The sequence below is a fragment of the Spinacia oleracea genome, chromosome 4 (genome assembly GCF_020520425.1).
Source record: "Spinacia oleracea cultivar Varoflay chromosome 4, BTI_SOV_V1, whole genome shotgun sequence".
Classification (NCBI taxonomy): domain Eukaryota; kingdom Viridiplantae; phylum Streptophyta; class Magnoliopsida; order Caryophyllales; family Amaranthaceae; genus Spinacia; species Spinacia oleracea.
This window is the reverse complement of record NC_079490.1, coordinates 124,399,522-124,416,987: the sequence shown is the minus strand read 5'-3', so window position 1 is coordinate 124,416,987 and position 17,466 is coordinate 124,399,522. Positions and strand designations below refer to the sequence as shown.

General features: G+C 38.5%; 1 protein-coding gene across 1 annotated transcript in view; it reads right to left on the bottom strand.

Annotated features, from left to right (window-relative positions):
• Positions 1-6,878: 6,878 nt before the first annotated feature.
• Positions 6,879-17,466, bottom strand: part of LOC130459621 (uncharacterized) — a 29,834-nt gene continuing 19,246 nt past the window's right edge. The window contains exon 4 of the transcript XR_008919141.1: positions 6,879-7,142. The gene's annotated coding sequence lies outside the window, so the exon portion shown is untranslated. The remainder of the gene's footprint in view (positions 7,143-17,466) is intronic.

Below are 17,466 nucleotides of genomic sequence, written 5' to 3'. Positions count from 1 at the left end.
GCAATATTTCCGATTCCGGCAATATTTCCATTTCCGATAATATTTTCCGATACGTACCATGTTTCCGTTTCCGGCAACATCTACGACTTGGATAATATTTATATTTCCGATACGATCCATATTTCCGTTTCCGGTAATATCATCGTTTCCGGAGCATTCATTTCTTGCCCGTGACGATCTCAGCTCCCACTGAAACCAAGATCCGTCGATTCCGAATATCCATAGATGGAGTATTTAATGCCATTAAATACTTGATCCGTTTACGTACTATTTGTGTGACCCTACGGGTTCAGTCAAGAGTAAGCTGTGGATTAATATCATTAATTCCACATGAACTGAAGCGGCCTCTAGCTAGGCATTCAGCTCACTTGATCTCACTGAATTATTAACTTGTTAATTAATACTGAACCGCACTTATTAGACTTAACATAGAATGCATACTTGGACCAAGGGCATTATTTCCTTCAGTCTCCCACTTGTCCTTAGGGACAAGTGTGCATTTCCTAATTCCTTTGTCGCTCGATGCTTGCTCTTGAACATAAGGTAAGAGTTGTCATCCTTATTATGTCCAGAGGTGTTTCTCGGTTTCAGAGTTCAACTGATCAAATAAACAAATAATCATAGCCTATGATTCATCCGAGCACGGCCATGCATTTCACAGTTTCTAGCTCTCCGAGTGGCCTTGTACAACTTTTAAGCATCTCATCCCGATTTATGGGAGGACAATCCCAATCTTGCGATCTTGAGATTAGACTTCGTTGATAGGTGATTACCTGAGCGTTGCCTTTATAGCCTCCTTTTACGGTGCGACGGTTGGTCAACGTCAAAGCAATCAGTTTTCAAACAAGTAATCTCAAATCACTCAGGTATTGAGGATTTAGTGTCTAATAATTTTAATGAAATTTACTTATGACAGATTTTCATCTCTTACAGTAAAGTTTCATAGGTCTTGTCCGATACTAGTCTTTCCAAAGTAAGTATCTATGCAAATGATTATGACATTGCCATGTCCACATAGTTCAAGAAACATAACTAGTCATCTTGCATTCTAATCGTCTAACGTTTTCTATGCGCCCAATTTTATAGAAAACTCCGACTAGGGACCATTTTCAACCTTTGACATTCAAGTTCACTTGATAGACATTTCTTAGTCACAGGACTGGTCCTGACAGTCTATCTTGAATATATCGTCAAATTGAAGGGACTCATCATTCAATACTAAACCAAGATTAAATGGAATATGAAAATACATTTCATATATGATAAATGTTCAACCCCATTGTTTTACAACCATGGGCCTCAAACCCATCTTTAAAACAGTTCATGGAATTCAAAGCTATGCTTGATTTCCAGTGCTACAACGTGAGTGTTGCTTCTCACTTGTTGCATAGGTTTAGTTATCACGCTTTGCCAATCTTAACATCCTTCTCATCGAATGTTCTTCGAGATATGATGATAAGAACTTTTGAGTATGTTTATTTTGTGATCTAGTCTTTCTTGCTACATTAGTGGTTCTACGCATTTTGCAATGAAGAACCATTAAGTCAACATACATGTGATCTTCCCAAGTTCAATGAAGAACTCATATAAACAACTCTATTTTATTGCTTCTTAGGCAATAATTACTTTTACTTCAACTGTATAGGTTGCTAGTGATGCTTTGGTTTGGATTTACTTATCCAAGCAGTTCACGGATATGTGGAAGACTTTCCAGCTGTATCTTAGAACATAGAAATTAATATTTAATTTCCCACGCAACAACTCATGGTCTCCAATCCATGTTGCCATTTCAAAACACGATGCTCTATAGCTCGTCCTTATCATGGTTAACTCCAAGGGAATCTTGCTTGATCCTTTGCCAGTGTTTATGCGTGTAGCATCAATATTTAGCATATCTTTATTTCCTTGAATCAAGAACTATTCCTATGTACCTTTTCAAGTACCATAAGTGTTCTTGATCTCAATCTAGTTGATCTTCACTTAGATCAATAGATATTGGTATATGTTCGTCATGCCTAAAGTTATACGATACGTTTTTGGCGATCCTCATATTATAATATATACATGATAAATTCTTTTGCAGAATAATTCCCAATTGAATTCTATTCATGTAACTTTAGCTCATTCAGTTACAGTAGATACTGAATCCAACTAAATTCTTTGACATATAATATAGGTGAAGAATCTCATTAGATTCTTTGATGTTTAACTTAGTAAATGCTTATACATAGTTCAAACATCCTTTACTTAGATTTATTCACATGGGTCGAATATCTCCAATGGAGACTTTCGTGTTTGATTTAGTAAATGCCATTACTTAATCCAAAACAATATCATAAGATCTTTGTAAATAGATCTTAATACCCAGTATGTACTAAGTTTCGCCTTGGTCCATCATTGATGAATAATTTCAAACCTAAGTCATTAGCATTTGAATGTTATTTCACAATAGAGAGATATGTGTGTGATACACATAGGACCAATTAAGTTTTTATGTACTCCCACTAAACTTCTTATATATCTATAAGAATCATGTATATTTTATGAAACTAAAATACTTATTAGTTTCACTAAAATACAATTCCAATTCCCAATTGCTTGCTTAAATCTGTACTTAGATTTTATAAGCTAGCTTTCTCTTTCAAGCATTTATTTGGATCCACAAATCCTATAACATACCATAGTTTTCTTCCAACATTTGATTGAGGAATACGTTTTGTCATCCAATTGCCATATGTACCAATATGCAATCATTGCTTGAATTATAGACTTGAGCATTACAATTATGCATGAGGTTTCAACACAATCCATGCCATGAATTTGCTTGTGACCTTTAGCAACTAATCTAGCTTTGTGTGTGAACACAATTCCATGTTTGATGGTTTTAATCCTTAAAACAAACTTGCAACCAATAGGTGTGAAACTATTCTTGCAAATCAACAAAATTTCAATTTTGTCATCAAAACATTGAGTATGTTTTATGGCCTTTAACCAATTAAACATATAGTCTATATATGGCCTCTAACCATTTTAGGGAATCTGGGTTTCGTCATAGCTTTCTTACAGGTCACAAACTCATTAATAGTTTGACTGCAAGTTGTAGGTTTCTTTACTATCTAATAGAAGAATTGCATAGTTTCAGTGACCTGAACTCCATGTTTCTTCACTATCTAATAGAAGAATCTCATAGTTTCAGTGACTTGAACTCTATGCCTACTTGGGTATAGAACATCAAACAATAGAATATCAAACAATAGATGCATACGCTTTGTTGCGTGCCCTCCCTAGCTGCGCCCGAACCGAACAAGAACAAGTCTTTAGGACTCCAAGTGTCGTCCCTCCGTAGATAGTCCACAGCACGTCCGGATCCGCCTTAAGCTTGACCAACTAGGATCGCCCTTAAGGTACTTAGAATTTTCGGCACATATAGGCAATTGTATGACTGAATTTTGCTCACAAAAATCACTTTGAATACTTGAATTCTCTTTCTAAAATAATGACCCTAGGCCTTTATTTATAGAGGCATGGAAAGGGAATCGTAATCCTATTAGGATACGAATTAATTAAATTAGAATCCTAATAGAATTGTTATTTAATTAATTCATCCTTTTAGGTTTAGGAATTTAATCATTAGTCGAAACCTGATAGCTTTAGGATTCGTTTAGCACACCAACACACACTCACGCACAGCAGCCCACGAGGGGCGCCATGCGCGCGCGCGTAGCCCGCGAGCTCGCAGCCCATTGCTGCGAGGCCCACACGCTGCCGCAGGCTTGGCGCGCGCTGGGCCTGCCTTGCGATGGGCCTGGCGCAGCCTTGGCTGGTGCGTTGAGGCGCGCTGGCTTGCTGGGCGATGGCCCGGCTTCGTGCTGGGCCTTCGTCTGGCAGGCCTCGTCCGATGCTAATTCGTACGATACGCTTCCGATTAATTTCCCGATTCCGGAATTCATTTCCGATACGAACAATATTTAATATTTCCGATTCCGGAATTAATTTCCGTTTCGAACAAATATTTAATATTTCCGTTTCCGGAATTATTTTCCGATTCCGGCAATATTTCCGATTCTGACAATATTTCCGTTTCCGGCAATATTTCCGATTCCGGCAATATTTCCATTTCCGATAATATTTTCCGATACGTACCATGTTTCCGTTTCCGGCAACATCTACGACTTGGATAATATTTATATTTTCGATACGATCCATATTTCCGTTTCCGGTAATATCATCGTTTCCGGAGCATTCATTTCTTGCCTGTGACGATCTCAGCTCCCACTGAAACCAAGATCCGTCGATTCCGAATATCCATAGATGGAGTATTTAATGCCATTAAATACTTGATCCGTTTACGTACTATTTGTGTGACCCTACGGGTTCAGTCAAGAGTAAGCTGTGGATTAATATCATTAATTCCACTTGAACTGAAGCGGCCTCTAGCTAGGCATTCAGCTCACTTGATCTCACTGAATTATTAACTTGTTAATTAATACTGAACCGCACTTATTAGACTTAACATAGAATGCATAATTGAACCAAGGGCATTATTTTCTTCACTTTGCTTACCACTTTTCTAGCTTACTGCTCCGCCATTAAGGCAGAACACAAACCCAGACTGTGACCTGAAATCATCTCTGTCGGTTTGAAAGCTTGCGTCCGTATAGCCCTTAAAGATCAACTCATATGTACCACCACAAACCAGAAACTGATCCTTAGTCCTTTTCAGGTACTTTAGGATATTCTTGGCAGCAGTCCAATGTGCCTCACCTGGTTCTGACTGGTACCTGCTCGTTGCACTGAGTGCGAACGAAACATGCGGCCTTGTACAAATCATAGCATACATGAGGGATCCAATAGCCGAAGCCTATGGAATTCCACTCATCTTTCTATGCTCATCAGATGTTTTGAGACACTGAGTCTTGCTTAGATATGTGCCATGTGACATGGGTAAATGGCCTCTCTTGTCTTCCATCATATTGAACCTAGCTAGCACTTTGTCATTATAAGTGCTCTGGCTTAGTCCAATCATCCTCTTAGATCTATCCCTATAGATCTTGATGCCCAATATGTACTGTGCCTCTCCTAAGTCCTTCATTGAGAAACACTTTTCAAGCTAAGTCTTTACAGACTCCAATATAGGAATGTCGTTTCCAATAAGTAGTATGTCATCTACATACAAGACTAGGAATGCAATTTTACTCCCACTGAACTTCTTGTATACACAAGATTCGTCCTGATTCTTAATGAAGCGAAACTTATTGACTGCTTCATCAAATCGTTTATTCCAACTCCTTGATGCCTGATTTAATCCATAAATGGATTTCTTAAGCTTCCCTAAATTTCATTGATTCTTTTGATAGACAAAACCCTCCGGCTGCGTCATAAACACAGTCTCTTCAAGAACACCATTCAAGAAGGCAGTTTTGACATCCATTTGCCATATTTCATAGTCATGAAACGTGGCAATCGTAAGGATTATCCGAATAGACTTAAGCATCGCGACTGGAGAAAAGGTTTCATCGTAGTCAACGTTGTGAACTTGCCTGTAACCTTTTGCTACAAATCTAGCCTTGTATATGTATAAAATTCCATCTTTGTCTTTCTTAAATTTGAAGACCCATTTGAATCCGATATGTGTGAACCCATCCGGAAAATCTACCAAATCCTAGACTTGATTTTTAGACATGGAGTCTATCTCTAATTTCATGGCCTCTAACCATTTAGTGGAGCTTGGGCTCGTCATAGCTTGCTTGTAAGTCATAGGTTCATCACTATCTAATATGAGAACGTCTAAGTTTTCAGTCAAGAGGACGCCTGTCCATCTATCCGGCTGAACCTTAGTTCTATTTCACATACGGGGGGCAACAACGTTTTGAGGAACTACTCCCACTGGCTCTTCTAAAGACCTTGGAGGTTCTTCGTCCTGAACTGCTTCTAAAGAGTTCTTGGTTCGTTGTTCGTCTCAAATCTCTTCGAGGTCTATTATTCTCCCACTTGTCAATTTGGAAATATGATTTCTTTCCAAAAAGACACCGTCACGAGGAACGAATACCTTGTTGTAGAAGTAATACCCCTTTGTTTCTTTTGGATACCCAACAAAGAAACATTTGTCAGATTTTGGTTCGAGCTTGTCCGAAATTAATCGTTTGACATATGCTTCGCAACCCCAAATCTTTTGACGGAGCATGATTCAGTGTGAGTGTTTTTGTTTGCAACGCATGTCCCCAAAACTGTAAAGGAAGTTCGGCTTGACCCATCATTGACCTGACCATATCGAGTAAGGTCCGGTTTCTCCGTTCCGACACTCCATTCCATTGAGGTGTCCCCGGAGCAGTCAATTCAGAAAGAATATCGCATTCTTTTAGATGGTCATCAAACTCGTGGCTAAGATATTCACCTCCTCGATCTGATATTATAGCTTTGATTTTCTTGCCATGTTGATTCTCTACTTCATTATGAATTTCTCAAAAAAATTTAACCGATTCAGACTTGTGTTTCATTAAGTAAATATAGCCATATCTACTGAAATCATCCGTAAACGTTATGAAATAGCTGAACTCACCTCTAGCTTTCGTACTCATAGGCCCACATACGTCCGTATGTATTAGCCCTAGTAGTTCGCTTGCTCTTTCTCCCACCTTTGAGAAAGGTTGCTTTGTCATTTTGCCAAGTAAACAAGATTCGCATTGATCAATCTTCTCTAAGTCGAATGATTCTAGAATTCCCTTCCGTTGAAGTAATTCCATGCGCTTTGTGTTTATATGGCCTAATCGACAATGCCACAGAACTGTGAGATCAGAATCACCAGTTTTAGCCTTTTTAGTATTTATATTATAAATGTGTTTGCTCGTATCTACAACATATAGACCATTTTCTTGTTGTGCTGAACCATAAAACATTCCATTCAAAGCAAAAGAACAACTATTGTCTTTAAATTGAAAACAAAAACCTTTAGAATCCAAACTTGAAACGGAAATAATGTTTCTGGTGATACTAGGAACATAGTAACAGTTTTCTGGTTCCAAAACAAAACCACTAGGCAAAGAAATAAAATAAGATCCTACGGCTAATGCAGCAATCCGTGCTCCATTTCCCACGCGTAGATCCATCTTGCCTTGATCAAGCCTTCTAATTCTCCTTAGTCCCTGCGAATTGGAACGTAAGTGTGAGCCACAACCAGTATCTAATACCCAAGAAGTAGAATTCGCAAGATTACAATGTATAACATACATACCTGAAGGAGAAGCAACGTTTCTCGCTTGTAATGACCAATTTCATTACAATTGAAGCATTGCGATGTTGAAGGAGAAGAATTTCCTCATCTTGCTCTTGGAAGGCGCCAGTTGCCCTCCGGGAGTGGATGAAGATCCAGCCTTGCTTATCTTCCCCTTGCACACTTTCTTGAATTTGGTGCACCTCACATTCAAAGGGTCTTGCTTGAACTTAAGGATTCTCTCGAATTTCTCGAGCAATTCCACAAGTTCACAGAATGTGCTCTCTTTCTGATTAAAGAGATAGTGCATCTTAAACCCCTCAAAATCCCTATGAAGAGAATTCAGCACTATAGTCTCTCAATTGTGAAATAGCTATCGACTCTTTGACAGAACCACCAAGTCTCTCAATTGTGAAATATAATCCAGACATCATATCCACATGAGACCGATTTGGTTCGTTTTTCTCCATCTTAACTGAGTAGATGCGCTTTTGTGCCTCTAGAAGCTCGTTCTCTAGGCACGACCTGTGTGGGGTAATGAGTTTGAGATTGCTCATTGAATTAGCCAATTCATCAACCCTTTTTCCACCAGTTGGCACTTGGGTTGAAACCCCGCACGAAATCTGTCCCCAAGATGACTTAGGAGAGCGTGAGGCTCAAAAGTAATGAACCTCCCTCTCCAATTTTCAGGAATAGACTTTAGGATAAACTCCGTGACAAGGTACTTGTGAAGTGCCCAACTTCTGTACCTTTGTGGAGTCATACCCTGCGCATCATAGCTAGGAAAAGGTTGTTCAATAACATAGTGCATGTCATTAACTTTTAAAACTTTGATAAATTTCCTTTCCCATTGAAGAAGGTTAGTCAAGTTTAACTCGACATCCTGAATTTCCGATAATGTGATTGTTCTTATGTTTGCGGCCATTTGATTACTACATTTGAAAAGAATTCGCAAGAAATAACCATTCATAACTTAATAACTTTGAAATAAATGCTAGCGTGCAATCATTAAAGCTATTAAACATTTCATTCATGCAAAAGCAAAAACATGGTCCAAAATGAATGAAACGATTCCAAGACCCTAAAAGTCCTAAATCCTTAAGCAGCTTTGGCATGTCTCAAGTATTTTAAGATTCTAGGTAAGCAAAACCTATTTCTAGTAATCTCAAAATTACTCTTGGTTAATAAATTAATACCATAATTTATCCTATTGCCACAACGTAATGCCATTGTTGTTTGAGTTGAAACCACAATCAACGTGCTCCTTTGGGACGCCTTACCATCTAAGTCAACTAATATAGCACCTCGCTTTGGCGTAAACCTATTACGTTAGATCCTTAGATTTTTGTAAGTGCTTGATTTGGAAGGCAACTTTTAAACTCAATATTTCTTTGGACCTAGTTGTTTCTATGTTGGTTCGATTATTTAGTGAACTAAATCTAATCGAGTCATACAAAAAACATATTCATGCATCCTATACATTCATTCAAGCATAATATATATATATATAGGGCATAAATAAATTGGAGAACTAGTATGGCCCAAAACTCTTGTCTTGAAGCATCCAATCTTTTTCACCATCTTGTTAGCTTGCCATCGTCTTGAATCTTCATTCAATGCTAACTTAAAGTTCTAAATTAGAAATACTTGAAATAATAAAATTACATCAAAATTTCAATGGTTCGCAGACCGTATTTAACTATCCTAGATTGGCCATACTAGTCACTTGGAGTACCTGCATTACATAAAATATACATTCTATGCATTCACCCATTCGTATGCTAAAACAAATGGCCCATATTAATTATGCAAGTATTTACGTGAATTACTTAAAATTCACGTTCACATAAACGCGTCCTAAAATATTAATCAATTTCAAAATTATTAATCCTTAGACTTTATTCTAATTAAAATTTAATTTAATTAAAATAATGCGACCTACGAGACTAATTAAAATAATTATATCATTTTTAATTTCATTTAGCGGCTCCCACTCAAACTAATAACTATTCCGGATAATTAATTATTTAAATATTAAATTAATCTCACGGCCCGACCCAAATTGAATAAAATAATTATTAATTATCCCGTTAGCCAATTTTAATGCAAACATAAAATTCAAGCCCAACAAAACAAAAAAAAATTTGTTCAAGTGCAATGCAGGCTAGGCTTGCGCCCAACCTAGCAATGCAAGCTGCTGTGTTGCCTATGAGGCACACGAGCAGCTGCCCATGCCCTCGCAGCCAACCCGCCCCACGTACCGCAGCTGTCGCTGCCCCGTGCTGCTTGTTGTGCTCGACGCTGCGCGCAAGGCAAGGCAGCCCTTGGTTGCTCGCAGCTCGCAAGCCAAGGCATGCCTGCCTTGCTCGCGCCCCTCCTCGCCTAGCGCGCGTGGCACGCAGCACGCTTGCTGCTGCCCGCGTTGCTGCCGCTCGGCACAGGTGTGGCAGCCCGCATGGCTCGACGAGCCACACGTCCACCCCACTCTCGTGTTCGTGCCTTTGGTTCGTGCCTACGGACCAACTAATTAAAAAAAAAAATTAATTTCACGAATATGCATTAAGTTATTTTTCACAAAATCTACGATTTTTATTTTCGAAAAATAACGACTTTACGATTTAATTAATTTATAACAATAATCCAATTTCGTTAAAATTATTAAAACTAGGCTAACATTATTCAAATTTTAAGAACGAAAAGTTTCAACTAAAAATTTGAACTTTTAAATTATCGAATTTAAAACTTTAAATGGTTCTAAACATTTAAATTTCAGATTTTTACGAATTTGGTTTAAGTGTTGATTAAAATTAATGAATCTAATCAAAATTTTAATCCAATAATTTTTAAAATTCGCCACTGAACATGAAATTATATTCCCTTTCCGAATTAACCAAATTACGAGATCGAAATTATTTAAAAAATCAATTAGAGATCTAAAATTTACGAATTTGGGAAAAGAAAAATTAGGGTTTATACTTAATAAAAACATCTGAAATTTTTACCATAATTAAAGAATACACCCAACAGAATTGTGTCAAAATTTCAATCAATTCCTAGTCGTTTAGGTTGACCAATTTATTGAAAAACTTTCCAAATTTATTAATTTTAACACGAAAATTAACAAGAATGCCCAAAAACAAATAATCCGAGGCCTGTTTTTGCAATTCCGTTCTCATGAGTTGATCTTAGAAAATCGTTTCAATCAGATTAGGGTCAGAAAAGTCGAAAACACGAACCTTTTTGAATTCAGAACCTATTACTCAATTCATCCAATAATTCATATTAATTCCGAAAAATTCAACAAAAATTCCAAAAATTTCGACAACCAGCAAAAACAATAAATCATATTAGAAAATGCTTTGAGTACATAAGGCTCATGATACCACTGTAGGGGAATACAGTTAAACATACATAACATGTGAGGAACATCCCCAAAACCAGGAAACATGTATAAAGCACAGTTTAAGCATACTTACATTTGAAGCGTGTTTTCCCGAGTATTGTATCAACGAACACGAACAAAGAACTCCACTTGTATTTCCTCTATTTGGTGCATCGACACGTTCAGATCCGATTATTGTAGCTTAGACAACGCACAATATTTTTGCTTTTCGGGATGAACAGGTTTTTAGCATAGAGAAAAACTGAAGAACATAATTTAGGAATTAGGTTTAGGTCACTTGGAAAACTTATTGTATGTGTGTGGGGGGTAAAATATAATAACCTAATTATATTATTAATGTAACCGACCAAGACCAAAAGGCCTTGACCGGCCACATCCCACACGAGCACAAGCCCCGCGCCCATCCAACACACTGCAGGCAGAAGCCCAGCGCCCGCAGCCGAGCAGCATGGGCCGTGGGCCTTGCGTGCTCGCTGCTATGTTGCTGTGCAGTTATGCGCGCTGCCACCCCCCGGGCTGGCTTGCTTGCTGCGTTGCGAGCTCGCTGGCTCGTTGGGCCTTGCGCGCATGCGCGCTTGGCTCGTTGGGCCTTGCGTGCATGTGCGCTTGGCTCGACGGGCCGGCAGCTCCGATGCGGCTCGTATTCACGACGAACGCCTTACGGATATTATTTATCGTATCGTATACGAAGAATCACCGTCGTACAATATGATTATTCGTTTCACCCAGCTTACAAATATTCGCGATACGATATACAATTCCGACGCAAGGTGTCGTATCATATTATACGTTTTCCAAACTAATTCCCGAAAAGATATTAAATGAATTTCTTATTCATTTAATCTGGTGATCTGTTACATGTCATTGGTGTGACCTTAAGGTTTAGTCCAGAGTAAGTTATGGCCCTAATATAGATTGGAACTCACTGATCGGAAGCATTGCTCCAGCTAGCTGTTCCGATCACTTGATCTTACTGAATTAGTTGTTCGCAATTAATCTGAACCTTGGTATTAGACTTAATGCACCTTGAGTGAAGGACATATTTCCTTCAAGTGATACCGGCCGGTGAGATTGTGAAGTGTACTAAGATCCATAGAGATGTACCTTTGACCATAGCCAAGACCATATTCTTGTCCAGCCTAATCGAGTTTGAGTTAGGAGATTTAGATGTGATTTTGGGAATGGATTGGTTGGAAATGTTCAAAGCCAAGATTGATTGTGAGAAGCAGAAGATTCACTTGAAGTCTAGTTTAGGAAAGGTAGTATCCTATCGTTGTTTTGGGAAACCTATAAGTGTAGGAATCATCACGACAATGGAACTCGTGAAGCTAGTCAGTAAAGGGAACCCTGTTTTCTTATGTAATGTGAGAGACTTAGAGCATGTGATGAAAGAGTAACCAGAGGATATTGCAGTGGTAAATGAGTTCTTGGACGTGTTTCCGGAAGAGATCCCGGGAATGCCGCCAAATCAACCTATTGACTCTACCGTAGACCGAATACCCGGAATTGCAACTATCTCGAAAGCCCCATACCGGACGGCTCCGATGGAAATGAGTGAATTGAAAGGTCAACTAGAAGAATTACTAGAGAAAGGTTATATTAGACAAAGTGCATCGCCTTGGGGAGCGCCAGTCTTGTTTGTGAAGACGAAGGACGGAAGTCTGAGACTCTGTACACACTACAGGGAGCTCAATAAAGCCACAATCAAGAATAAGTATCCTTTGCATACGATAGATGATTTGTTTGACTAATTGAAAGGAGCCGGTATCTTTTCAAAGATCAATTTGAGGTCAGGTTATCATCAGTTGAGAATCGCAGAGCACGACATACTAAAGACTGCATTTAGGACTAGATACCGTGATTATGAGTTCACAGTTATGCCTTTTGGATTATCCAATGCGCCTGCAATTTTTATGGACTTCATGAACCGAGTATTCCATGCATTCTTGGACAAGTTTGTAGTGGTTTTCATAGATGACATTCTGGTATACTCCAAAAGTGAGGAGGATCATGATAAACACTTAAGGTCAGTGTTGTGTACCCTGAGAGACAACCAGTTGTACGCCAAATTCTCGAAGTGTGAAGTCTGGCTGGAGAAAGTTGCATTTTTAGGACATTTTGTGTCTAAGGAAGGAGTTGCAGTGGATCCCGCAAAAATAAAATTTGTTAGTGAGTGGCCTACACCTAAGAGTGTCACCGACATTCGAAGTTTTCTTGGTTTAGCGGGTTATTATAGACGCTTTGTGCAAGACTTTTCTAGAATCGCCAAACCAATGACAACCTTGATGAAGAAGGAAGCGAAGTTTGAGTGGAATGACCAGTGTGAAGAGGCATTGCAAGCTTTGAAGACGCGATTGACAACCGCGCCGGTGTTAACCTTACCAGATGAGAGTGGTACCTATGATGTGTACAGTGATGGCTCTAAGAGTGGCTTAGGGTGTATATTGATGCAGAACGGGAAGGTGATTGCGTATGCATCAAGGCAGTTGAAACCATATGAATCCAATTACCCTACCCATGACTTAGAGTTACCCGCCATAGTGTTTGCATTAAAGATATGGAGACACTATCTGTATGGTGTGAAATATAATGTAGGAATTCACAGATCATAAGAGTTTGAAATACATTTTCACACAAAAGGATTTTAATATGCGCAACGAAGGTGGTTGGAATTGATCAAGGATTATGATCTGGACATTCAATACCATGAGGGCAAAGCCAATGTAGTCGCAGATGCCTTAAGCAGGAAATCAAGTCATAGTGTGAATGCGTTAGTAATTGCTAACGAGTTGTGCAAGGACATGCGGCGATTGAATCTAGAGATAGTGAATGGATAATATCTTGAAGGGATGATGAATGCCTTAACTATCCAACCGTCTGTATTGATGAAATCAGGGAGAATCGGGCTGGTGATGTTAAGCTAGAGAGAATTAAGGAAAGTATTTCGCAAGGAAAGGAGATGGATTTTAGGATCCACAATGATGGAAGTTTGAGGTACAAAGGACGATGGTGGTGCCTCAAAAGTATAGTGAACTAAAGGAAAAGTTGATGAGAGAAGGTCACAATACACCATATTCTGTTCACCCGGGTGGTGATAAGCTGTATAAGGATCTGAGAAAGGTCTATTGGTGGCCAAGAATGAAGAATGAAGTGGTTGAATTTGTGGCAAGATGCTTGACTTGTCAGAAGGTTAAGATTGAACATAGGAGAGCTCAGGGAAAGGTCCAACCCTTAAAAATTTCGAGTTGGCAATGGGACTGTATCTCAATGGACTTCGTCACTTGTTTACCCAAGTCGAAAAGTGGAAATGATACCATTTGGGTGGTAGTGGATAGGTTGACTAAGTAGGCAGTATTCATACCAAAGAGAGAAACCTGGAAAATGGAACAACTTGCCAAAGCTTACATCAAATATGTAGTGAGATTACATAGAGTTCCTAAGGATATCGTAGCAGATAGGGATTCTAGGTTCCTTTCGAATTTCTGGAAAAGTGTACAGAAGAACTTGGTACGACATTCAAAATGAGTACAACGTTCCATCCAGCCACAGATGGAAAAACCGAAAGGACTATCAAAATCTTAGAGGATATGCTAAGAGCTTGTGTGATTGATTTTCAAGGTGGATGGGAAGATAGCCTAGATCTAATTTAGTTTTCATACAATAATAACTATCATGCCTGTATTGGGATGGCACCATTCGAAGTATTGTATGGGCGAAAATACAGAAGTCCCTTATGTTGGAGTGACATCAGTGAAATCGTTGTACTAGGTCCCCAAATGATAAAGGACACAATGAATCAGGTTAGGACTATTTAATCCAAAATCCAAGCCGCACAAGATTGTCAAAATAGTTATGCGGACTTGAAACGTAGGGATGAAGAGTTCCAAATAGGTGACAAAGTGTTACTTAAGGTTTCACTAATGAAGGGTGTAATGATATTTGGGAAGAAAGGAAATCTAAGCCCAAAATATATAGGCCCATATGAGATCCTAGAAAGGATAGGAAAGGTGGCATATAGACTAGCCTTACCCATGAACTTGCATAGAGTGCACAATGTGTTCCATGTATCTCAGTTGACAAAGTATGTCCCGGACAAGTCGCATCTACTGCAATCGAAAACCATAGAGTTAGACCAAAGTTTGACATTTGAGGAAAGGCCTATCAAAATCCTTGATAGCAAAGTGCATAGTACACGGACTAAGGATGTTAATATTGTTAAATTGTTATGGTCTAACCAAGAATCTGAGGAAGCTACATACCTAGGAAGTCGAGGAAGAAATGAGAAAGAAATATCCCGAGCTTTTTCCCGAGGTTAGTTGAGTTACGGGGCCGTAACTCGTTTTCTTAAGGGGGGTAGAGTGCGGTAGAATTTCGCGCTTTTTACCTTATTTACCTTAATTTCCCCTTACTGTATGCCTAATTTAGTGTTTTTAGTGAAGTTTCACTTTATATTTTCATGGTGAATTACTTAAAGAGTACATGAACTAAAACTTTTTACAAGAAAACACATTAAAGTCTCATAAAGTCTCAAGTCTAGATTTTTGAATTGTGATTTCCGTGCCCAAGTTTCGGGACGAAACTTCTTTTAAGGAGGGTGGACTATAATACCTCGTATTTTTCGTAATTTATAAATATATTTTATTGTATTTATAAAGCTTTTTACGAATTTAATTGCATTTAATGAGAATTAAATGTATTTTATTTTTAAATAATTTAATTATTAATTATTTACGAAAACCGAATATTTATTAAATAAATTAAACGAATTTATTTATTCGGGAATTGTTGGGTCGTATTTTGAAAACAAATTTAATTCTAATCTAAACCCAGTCCAATTTCATTGTCAAACCCAACAAGTCTTGCAAGGAGTTAATTTTAGTTAAGCCCGTAAGCAGGCCCAACTCAAATCTCCAAAACCTAGCCCATGAGGGGAGGAAAAACTATAAATACACCCCTCATTAAATCCCCAGAAAATTTCAGAACTCCCTCTCCTTCTCTCTCCTTCTCTTTTGTCCTCCCTTTCCTTCCCCAAGCAACGAGTGTTGCGTTTGCACGCTATCAGCCCGCACAGCCCCAGCCTCGCGCGTTGCCTTATGCGCGCACCGTGCCTGCCTTGCCATGCCTCATGCGCACACTCGCTCTCGCTCTCGCCCTCGCAGCCCACTGCGAACAACGCTGTGCGTTGTTGCTGCTTGTGCCGAACACCTGCGCCCAGCTCTCGCCCCTGCCACAGCACACCCCACTCTCGCCCACAACGCACACCCGCCTGGCGAGTGCCGCGCTGCTGTTGCTCGTCCTGCTGTTGCTTTGCGTCGAATCCACACACGCACCACAAACCGTTTGTGTGTGTGTGTTTGTGTGTTGTTGTTGTTAATCAAATCCGTAACTTTTAATTTTTGCAAGTTCAGTTTTTAAATTATTTAATTACGATTATTTAATTGTTTAGGATTAGTAAAATTGCTGGGAACGGTTGTGAACACCGTGTTTTAATGTTTCGTATTTGAATTGATGGGATTGATTTTAATTCAAAAGAATTATAATTTTCAGATTTAATGATTTATTAAAGTGTCAATCTTTAAGGTCAAAACGTGGTTTTATTAATGACCTATTAGTAGGATTTTAATTCCAAGTGTTCAAGCGATTGATTCACATAATTTAATGACGATTTAAATTATGGGAATCAACTTAAATTTTCAGATTTATTATAAAGCTTAAAGTGTTGATTTTTAATGATTTTAAGGCCAAAAAGTCAATGTTTTTGTACTAGGACTTGAGTTGACTATTTGAGACTATTAAATTAACGAATAACAATTAATTTCTAAATAAACCAAGGGTTTTAGATTCTTAAATAGTTACTGGAAATTTAGTAAACATGAATAATAATTAAGTTTCTCCTTTGTGTTTATAGGAGTTGATTTCTAGCCTGAGTCGTGATTCACACAGTATCCCTCGTACTTAGGTATTCTAGGTACGTACAAGACTAGGGTGACCACCTATTCCACGAGGACTTTATGAAGTATATTGATTGTGAAATCATGTGAACTTAAGTGTTGAGAATTCATGTTTAACGTGTGAACAAGCATGTTGAGAATTGTTATTGAATCTATGTGAATGAGCATGTTATGGATTGATTAATGATTTATAGATTCTGTTGAACTATCATGTTATGGACTCTTATAATCGTTGAATTATGTCAAGCATGTTGTTCAAATTAATATGCATGCATGAGTGTTTCGCATGCAAGTTATTATGATTATGCTATTGTACGGGATGTCTTGCATACATGAGACTATTGAATAATTCCTCAGTGCATCGTTTATTATATTGCCTCAGTGCGTCGTTTGTTCTACCGCGGTGTAGAATACATTAAAGAAGTTTATGTGAATTGAACTAAGGACTATTCGTGCTATGGGAACATCCCGCTTGTTAACAGACAAAATCGGTTTATCTCAAACAGTGTTTTGGGAAGGAACAATGGAGTAATTTCACTTGAGTCCTATGTTTGATCACAAGGCCTAAAGGATTAAAATGAAGTGTCATTGTTTAATTATCTATTTGTGTAATTGTTGAATTACTGGGTTGAGTCTTGAACATAACATACTAATTAACGTAAACTGTAACCCGAATGAGCTTCAAAACTCTTGGAACGTATATACCTTGAGTATGAACAATGGGGGGAGTCGCGTTGGAGAAACTTGTACTCCTTGAATGATACAAGACATTGTTTCATTCTTTTGGTTATTCGCTTATAAAATGCGCAGGAATTCCGTCGTTATGGTCCAACTGTCGGTAGAAAGCCCGACTCTATTTTTTTTGGTGCTTGGTGGACTCCCAACACCCTCAGTTTCCCTCA